This window comes from Ovis aries, chromosome 23 (genome assembly GCF_016772045.2).
Source record: "Ovis aries strain OAR_USU_Benz2616 breed Rambouillet chromosome 23, ARS-UI_Ramb_v3.0, whole genome shotgun sequence".
Classification (NCBI taxonomy): domain Eukaryota; kingdom Metazoa; phylum Chordata; class Mammalia; order Artiodactyla; family Bovidae; genus Ovis; species Ovis aries.
The window spans coordinates 34,490,904-34,497,868 of record NC_056076.1 but is presented as its reverse complement, the minus strand read 5'-3'; the positions used below and the strand labels follow the sequence as shown (position 1 = coordinate 34,497,868).

At 47.6% G+C, this 6,965-nt stretch overlaps 1 long non-coding RNA gene across 2 annotated transcripts in view; it reads left to right on the top strand.

The window, feature by feature from the left end:
* Window positions 1–2,032: 2,032 nt before the first annotated feature.
* Window positions 2,033–6,965, top strand: part of LOC121817716 (uncharacterized) — a 74,606-nt gene continuing 69,673 nt past the window's right edge. For both annotated transcript variants that reach the window (XR_006057745.2, XR_006057746.2), the window contains exon 1: window positions 2,033–2,140. This is a non-coding gene — a long non-coding RNA (uncharacterized LOC121817716). The remainder of the gene's footprint in view (window positions 2,141–6,965) is intronic.

Here is a 6,965-nt window from a genome sequence, read left to right as displayed (position 1 = left end):
CTGAAAATCACAGACTTTCTCTCTAACTAGTAAAGCTTTCTGCTTTTTAAAAGCAACCAAGAAGAGGGTGGCTGAGGGGGAACACAGAGGGAAGAGAGGGCCGTGGAGTTTTTAGCCTTGAGATGCTCTGCTGGGTTGTGTAAAACCCTAACCCAGAAAATAGGCCATCAAAGGCTCAAACTGAGGCACAGAATGGAGGAGAGAGAGCAGAAAGGAAAATGTAGGCTGTCTGAAAATAGTTACATACATATATATAAATAAGAGGTCAGCTAATTTGTCTATATCCTATTTTGTGGTTGTTTAGTCACTCATTCATGTCTGACCCTTTGCAGTCCCATGGACTGCAGCCCGCCAGGCTTCCCTGTCCTTCTATCTTATACATTTTCTGTATTGGTGATGAAATATATCAATACAACATATCAAATACAAATATATCAATACATATATCAATACAACATAAAAATAACTAACCCCATTTTAACCATTTTTTTAAGTATCCAGTTCTATGGCAGTAAGTACATTCACAATGTTTTACAACCACCACCAGCATCCATCTCCACAACATTTTCATCTTCCCAGACCAAGACTGTCCGCATTAAACACTAACTCCCCTTTTCTCCCTCCCAAGCCCTGGTGACCTTTGTCCTAGAAATCTGAATATTCCAGGTCCTCGTATAAAAGGAATTTATACACACACACACAAATATTGTTATGATTCCACTTGTATGAGGTACTTGGTAGACAACATATAGACTATGTGTATGTATATACACACACACACATATATGTAGGTATACATATGACTACACTTATAACAACATACAGGAAGTAGGTATAAGGCAGGGAAAAATCTGAAGTCTTCCATGCATTTTAGACAGAATTGAAAGGCAAGCAAAGTGAGTTCAGATTTTTTTTTAAAAAAGGAGTTGGGTATAATTTATGCTCCCAGAGGGCACAATTCATTTCAGTCCCCAGGAGCCTAAATCCCCGTTAAAATGTCTGCGCTGATTGGAGCCCTGAGACTGCCTGGTCTTGGGGACTCCGGCAGGCGGGCAGGTGGGGGTGGGCAGGCGGGGGCGGGCGGGCTGGGTGAGGAGGGCCCCGTGAAGCTGAGCCTGCCTGGAGCCCAGGCTCCTGTGTGGCGTCCCCTGCTCCCAGCACACAAACTGGCTTACTTCCTGTTCGTGTGTTTTCATGGCCTTAGTAACCAGTTCATAGCAGCTGCCCCCTCACCTCATAGCATCCAGTGTAAACTGGTTTTCTTCTGTACTCTAATTATTGATACAACTTTGTGTCTTTTAAAGAAGTTGGGAGAAGAAAGGAGAAAGGAAATATTTTTAGAGTTTGTTGTATTGACTTTCTTGTTCATTACGTAGTTCGCATCATTTGTGTCTGTAGTCAATGTGATATTTTCTTACTCCCATACAGCTTTCCCTCCACCCAGCAAGTGTGAACTCTGCATTCATCTTAGCAGCCCCCAGGGGCACAGGCAGATTTAGGAATTACCTGAAGAAGCCATGGTGGCTCAGTGGTAAAGAATTTGCCTGGATTGCAGGAAACCCAGGTTCGCTGCTCCTTGGGTCGGGAAGATCCCCTGGAGAAGGGAATGGCTACCCACTCCAGTATTCATGCCTAGAGAATCCCCATGGACAGAGGAGCCTGGCAGGTCACAGTCCATGGGGTCACCAAGTCAGACGCAACCGAGTGACTCACATTTCACTTCAGGCGACCCTGGGAGGTACAGCCAGCACAGTAGCTGGTTGACAGATTAGCAGGGATTTGTTCCTTTAATCACTTCCATTGTTGGGGAGATGAGATCAAGCCCTTAAAAGTCTGGGGTGAGGAAAGGTACAGTCTCAAGAGGAAGAAAGGAGGGAAGGAAGGGCCATCTAAGTGGGTGGGAGCCCCTCCCCATGGCACGAGGGCACCAGGTCCCCGGGAGGGAAGCGGATGGGGCCCCTGAAAGGGGAAGGGTGGAGCAGCAGCGGCCAACTGTTTGCATCACCATTTGCTGAGCGCTGCCCCTTGCTTTACTTCTTGGAAACAGCTTGTCCCGTGCTGTTGGTTGGTCGGCGAAAGTGAACAGATATGCCTAGAGTTGCTTAAGTGATCATTGGATCTGTCCACTTCTCCATCCTGGGTAAGTGTTCACACTCTGTGGATCCTGCTGGGATTCTGGGAAAGACAGGAGGAGGACCAGGCTGAGCGGGGTTCCTGCTTCTCCTACTGCACCAGCTGGAAGAGGGCAGAGCCGACCACTAGCAGGGGTGGGCAGGGTTGATGGAGCCCTGGAAAATTGGACTGATCTGTGTGAGCGCCTCCTGCTCAGAGTAGAGTAGGACAAGGTAACAGGAAGGGCGTCCAAGACAGATGCTCAGGAGAGAGCTCACTCCTCTTCCCTCGGCTACCATTGTGGAGCAGCATCCTCAATGGGAGATTTTTCCTTTCTTCTCTGGTGGTGGCTTTCCTAAATCTGTGCTGTGCTATGTCACCTCAGCTGTGTCCAACTCTTTGTGACGCTATGGACTGTAGCCTGCCAGGCTCCTCTGTTCGGGCAAGAATACTGGAGTGGGTTGCCATGCCGTCCTCCAGGGGATCTTCCTGACCCAGGGAAGGAGCCCGCATCTCCTATGTCTCCTGCAGTGCCAGGCAGGTTCTATAAAACTAGTGCTACCTGGGAAGCCGTAAACCTGATGGAGGTTTTATTCCATGATGGATCGATCGCTCAAGAGTCTTTGTGCCCAGGACAGCATACATACGCCTGGGTTTAGCGGACGGCCGCATTGGGTGGAGTTCCCTGAGCTGCCTCTTACAGTCTATTGCTTAACTCTGACCCTACCCCGGGAGAGAAACACCCCCCACCCACATTCCCCAGTTGCGAGAGAGGTAGTTTACCGCTCCCTCCCTTTCGCTGACCCCCACCCCCACCCCAGCCCCAGCCATCATGATCACCAGACACTGGAGAGAATGAGAAGATGAAAAAGAGGGCAAGACAGCCCAGGACACTGAATGAAACTTGAGCAGCCTGGATATTTAAATATGGATTAGTGTCAACAACCAGAGCATGTGAACTGAGAGAGAGAGAGAGAGGAAGGAAGAAAGGCAGCCTTGAGGTCAGCAGAGGGGAAAGGTTTGGAAGAGGGAACCCTGGTTACCATCCCATTATTTACTGACTGCTGGGTATCGAGTGAGCTCTGGCTATGTGTTTTATTTATTTGTTTTATTATTTATTCTCTTTTCATCTCGGAAGACTTCTGGAGCCAGACTGCCTGGGTTTAAACTCTGGTTCCATCACTTACTTCCTATGTGACCTTAGGCGACTGTCTTAAATACTTGCTGATTCAATTTCCTTGACTGTAAAATAGAGATAATAGTAATACCTAGCTCACAGGGTTGTTCTGAGAATTGTCTGAGACAGGGCTCGTAAACCTTTTAGAGCAGTGCCTCCCACGCAGTAAATGACATTTGTGTTGCATGTATATCTCCATCCGTGTGGATAAAGAAACTGAAGCTCAGAAAGGTTAAGTAATGTGCCAGAGGCTTCCTGGCCAAGATTTGAGCCTAGGCTTGTTTGGGAGTCTCACTTGTGGCTGCCTCAGTTAGCAGGAAGGAATGTTTTTAGAAACAGGATTCCTTCCCTGAGATGATGATGGTAATGAGGAGGAGGAGGAAGAATGCTTGTACTGTGCTTGGTGCCTTGTATACATTGTTTGATTCTTATTATGACCCTTTGGGTTATGTATCGTTTTCTCCATATTACTGGGTTGAACAGTGTCCCTTTGAGATTCATGTCTACCTAGAACCTCAAAATGTGATATTTTATTGGGCTTCCCAGGTGGCACTAGTGGTAAAGAATCCATCTACCAAACTAGGAGACATAAGATCCGTGAGTTCGATCCCTTGGTCGAGAAGATCCCCTGGAGAAGGAAATGGCAACCCACTCCAGTATTCTTGCCTGGAGAATCCATGGACAGAAGAGCCTGGTGAGCTACAGCCCATGGGGTTGCAAAGAGTCAGACACGACTGAGTGACTGAACTGAACTCAGAGGGCTGTCTTAAGTACAAAGGATATGGACAGTCATTTCAGAATAAAGGTTTAGCCCCTGGGGAAAGACTGGCTCTCTCCAGGGCACAGAATCAGTGATCATTCCTGATTCACGCTTGTGCTGCTCACTTACTTGGTCTGTAATGAACCCCCATGATGCCACCAGTCAGCCCCAGAATACTGACTGTAATTCCCAGGGACCTGTATCCTCCTCCCTCTCCTCCCCCATCCCTCTTTATAAACAACCACTCTTTTGAATTCTGTCTTTATTGTTTCTTCTAAAAAATTTTTTTATTGTGGTAAAAGTTACACAATATAAAACATACTATTTTAACCATACTTAATTATACAGTTCAGTGGCACTAAGTACACTCACCTTGTTGCACAATTCTCACCATCATCCATCTGCTAAACTTTTTACTTTCCTAAGCTCTGTACCCAATAAACACTAAGTTTCATCCCACTTCCTACCCCACTTCTGCCTCTGGCATCTACCAATGTACTTTCTGACTTGATGAATAAAAATGCACTCCAGTATACGGTCAGTGCAGACAAGTACTGTTTTATTCTACTTATACAAGGTACCTAGAATAGCCAATTTATTATTTCTTTTAAAAAATAAATCCTCCTGTCAGATATGGGGGTCTGGTCATTTCTTCACTGCACACCAGCCACAGGGGCCACCTTTCTGTTTCTCAAACATGCTGAACACATGTTCACCCCAGGACCCTGCTCCTCACCCTTCCCACGTGCCGTGTGCGCTCAGTTACTCAGTCGTGTCCGCCTCTGTGTGACCATGCCAGCTCCTCTGTCCATAGAATTTTCCGGGCAAGAATACTGGAGTGGGTTGCCATGACCTTCTCCAGGGGATCTTCCCGACCCGGGGATCGAGCCCATGTCTCCTGTGTCTCCTGCATGGGCAGGCGGATTCTTTGCCACTGGGCCACATGGGAAGCCCCACCTTTCCCCATTTTCTCCCCTAATTGGACTTCCTATTTATGTACACACAGGCCCACCTGCTCCTCTCAGAATTACTGTCTCTGACCCCGGCCATGTAAAATAGCATCCCCTTCACCCCCACCTCCTCACTCTGCTTTATTTTTCCCCTTAGTACTTGTCACTGGCTGCTGTTACGTAGTTCTGCATTTGGTTATTATTCTACTATAATATAAACTTCAGAAAACAGTGATTTTTTTTTCTGTTCATTTATATCACCCTAGCCCTGGGCATATAGTAGGTGCTTAATAAATCATCTCAGTTCTTCTCATAAACCAGCATCTCTTCAGTAGCCCCTACATCTTGGGCAATGTGCTAGGACACAGAGTTGGGCAGAGTTCTGTTTTCAGTCTCCAGGAATCTATAGTTTAATGTGGAACTGAAATATAAGCATTAACTCTGCCATGTGATCAGGGCACCCACAAATTGCTACAAGTTATGGTGGTGCTGGAGGACTTCCTTAGAGAGCATTGGATCTGGGCCTTCAAGGATGAGTGGACTTAATATTCAGGAGATAGGAGATAGAAGGTAGGTGTGGCCTTGTAAGAAGAGGCAATAATACAGGCAAAGACATGAAAGAGTGGAAGAGCAGGAAGGCATTTCTGCATGATTGGGCAGAGGGATGGGAGAAATTTGTGCTGGAAATGACGGCAGCAGCCAGATCACAAAAGGCTGGCCATGTGGCATGATATAGGCTGGACTCTCTCCTGCTTACACCTGGGGATGGATGGAGGGATTTGAAATCAAGGAACCACACGATCTAGCTGGCATTTTGCACGGTTCACTGCTTGCGTCTGTGTCTAGATTGGATTGGAAGAAGCGGAGGATGAGGCAGGGCGAGGGCTGGGAAGGTGGTCATGGTCAGAAATGCAGGCAAGAAGCGGGAAGCAGGCAGGGGCTTGGATCACGGTGTGGACTCTGGTGGAGTGATGGGTGCTGGGGGCAGGGGGCAGTGCTGCCGAGTTCAGGTGTCCATGCGCTGGCTTTGGGGGTCTCTGTGGTGGTAACACTCTGCTTCACTGTCCTTTGAACAGAGCATTCTGAGTGTTATTTGGTAAGGAGGACTTTACAATTACGACTTCATTTTTATTAGCAAATCCTCAAGGGATGCCATTGTTAGAGCCTGCATCTGAGTGACTGAAAGTCATAGATTGAAATTCAGACTTAAAAAAAAATTTATTCATTTATTTATTTTTGAGTGCGGGGTCTTCGATGCTGCGTGCAGGCTTTTCCCTAGTTGCGGCGAGCAGGAGCGGCTTTCCAGATGCGGTGCGAAGGCTTCTCCCTGCAGTGGCATCTCTTGTTGCAGAGCACACGCTCGGTAGCTGTAGCACACCGGCTTAGTTGCTCCGAGGCATGTGAGATCTTCCCAGATCAGGGATCAAACCCGTGTCTCCTGCATTGGCAGGCGGATTCTTTATCACTGACCCTTCAGAGAAGCCCTGAAATTTAGACTTAATCCATCCAGGAAAGAGTGCTGTGTGATCGTGGGCGTTCTCCTTGCCTTCCAGAACTCCAGTTCCAGGGGATGGCAGGGTGATACCCACTAAGGTTTTATGACTCACTGCTGTTCCGACACAGAGCATTTTCAGGAGGTGGGGATTTGATGGTGAGCAGGGCTTTCTGTCAGTTTCTTCCTCTTTGAATTAAGGTTTGCAAGAGTCTTGGGGGCTACCTGAACTCCAGCTTATTCATCTAGGCTTGGCAACTGGGGCGCGGTGGACTAGGCAGCGCAGATGACTCACTAAGTAACATTTTTGCGGTACTTGTAAGTGCCTAGCACTGTGTACCCACTGACCATATCCTCAGATGGCCCTCTTGCTCATCTTTGTGGGCCCCCATAGTAGGGGGTCCTGGCTGCAGAGCCTCTTGATTGGAGACAAAGACATAACTTGCAGAGAAACAAGCATCAGTCTGGAGGTGT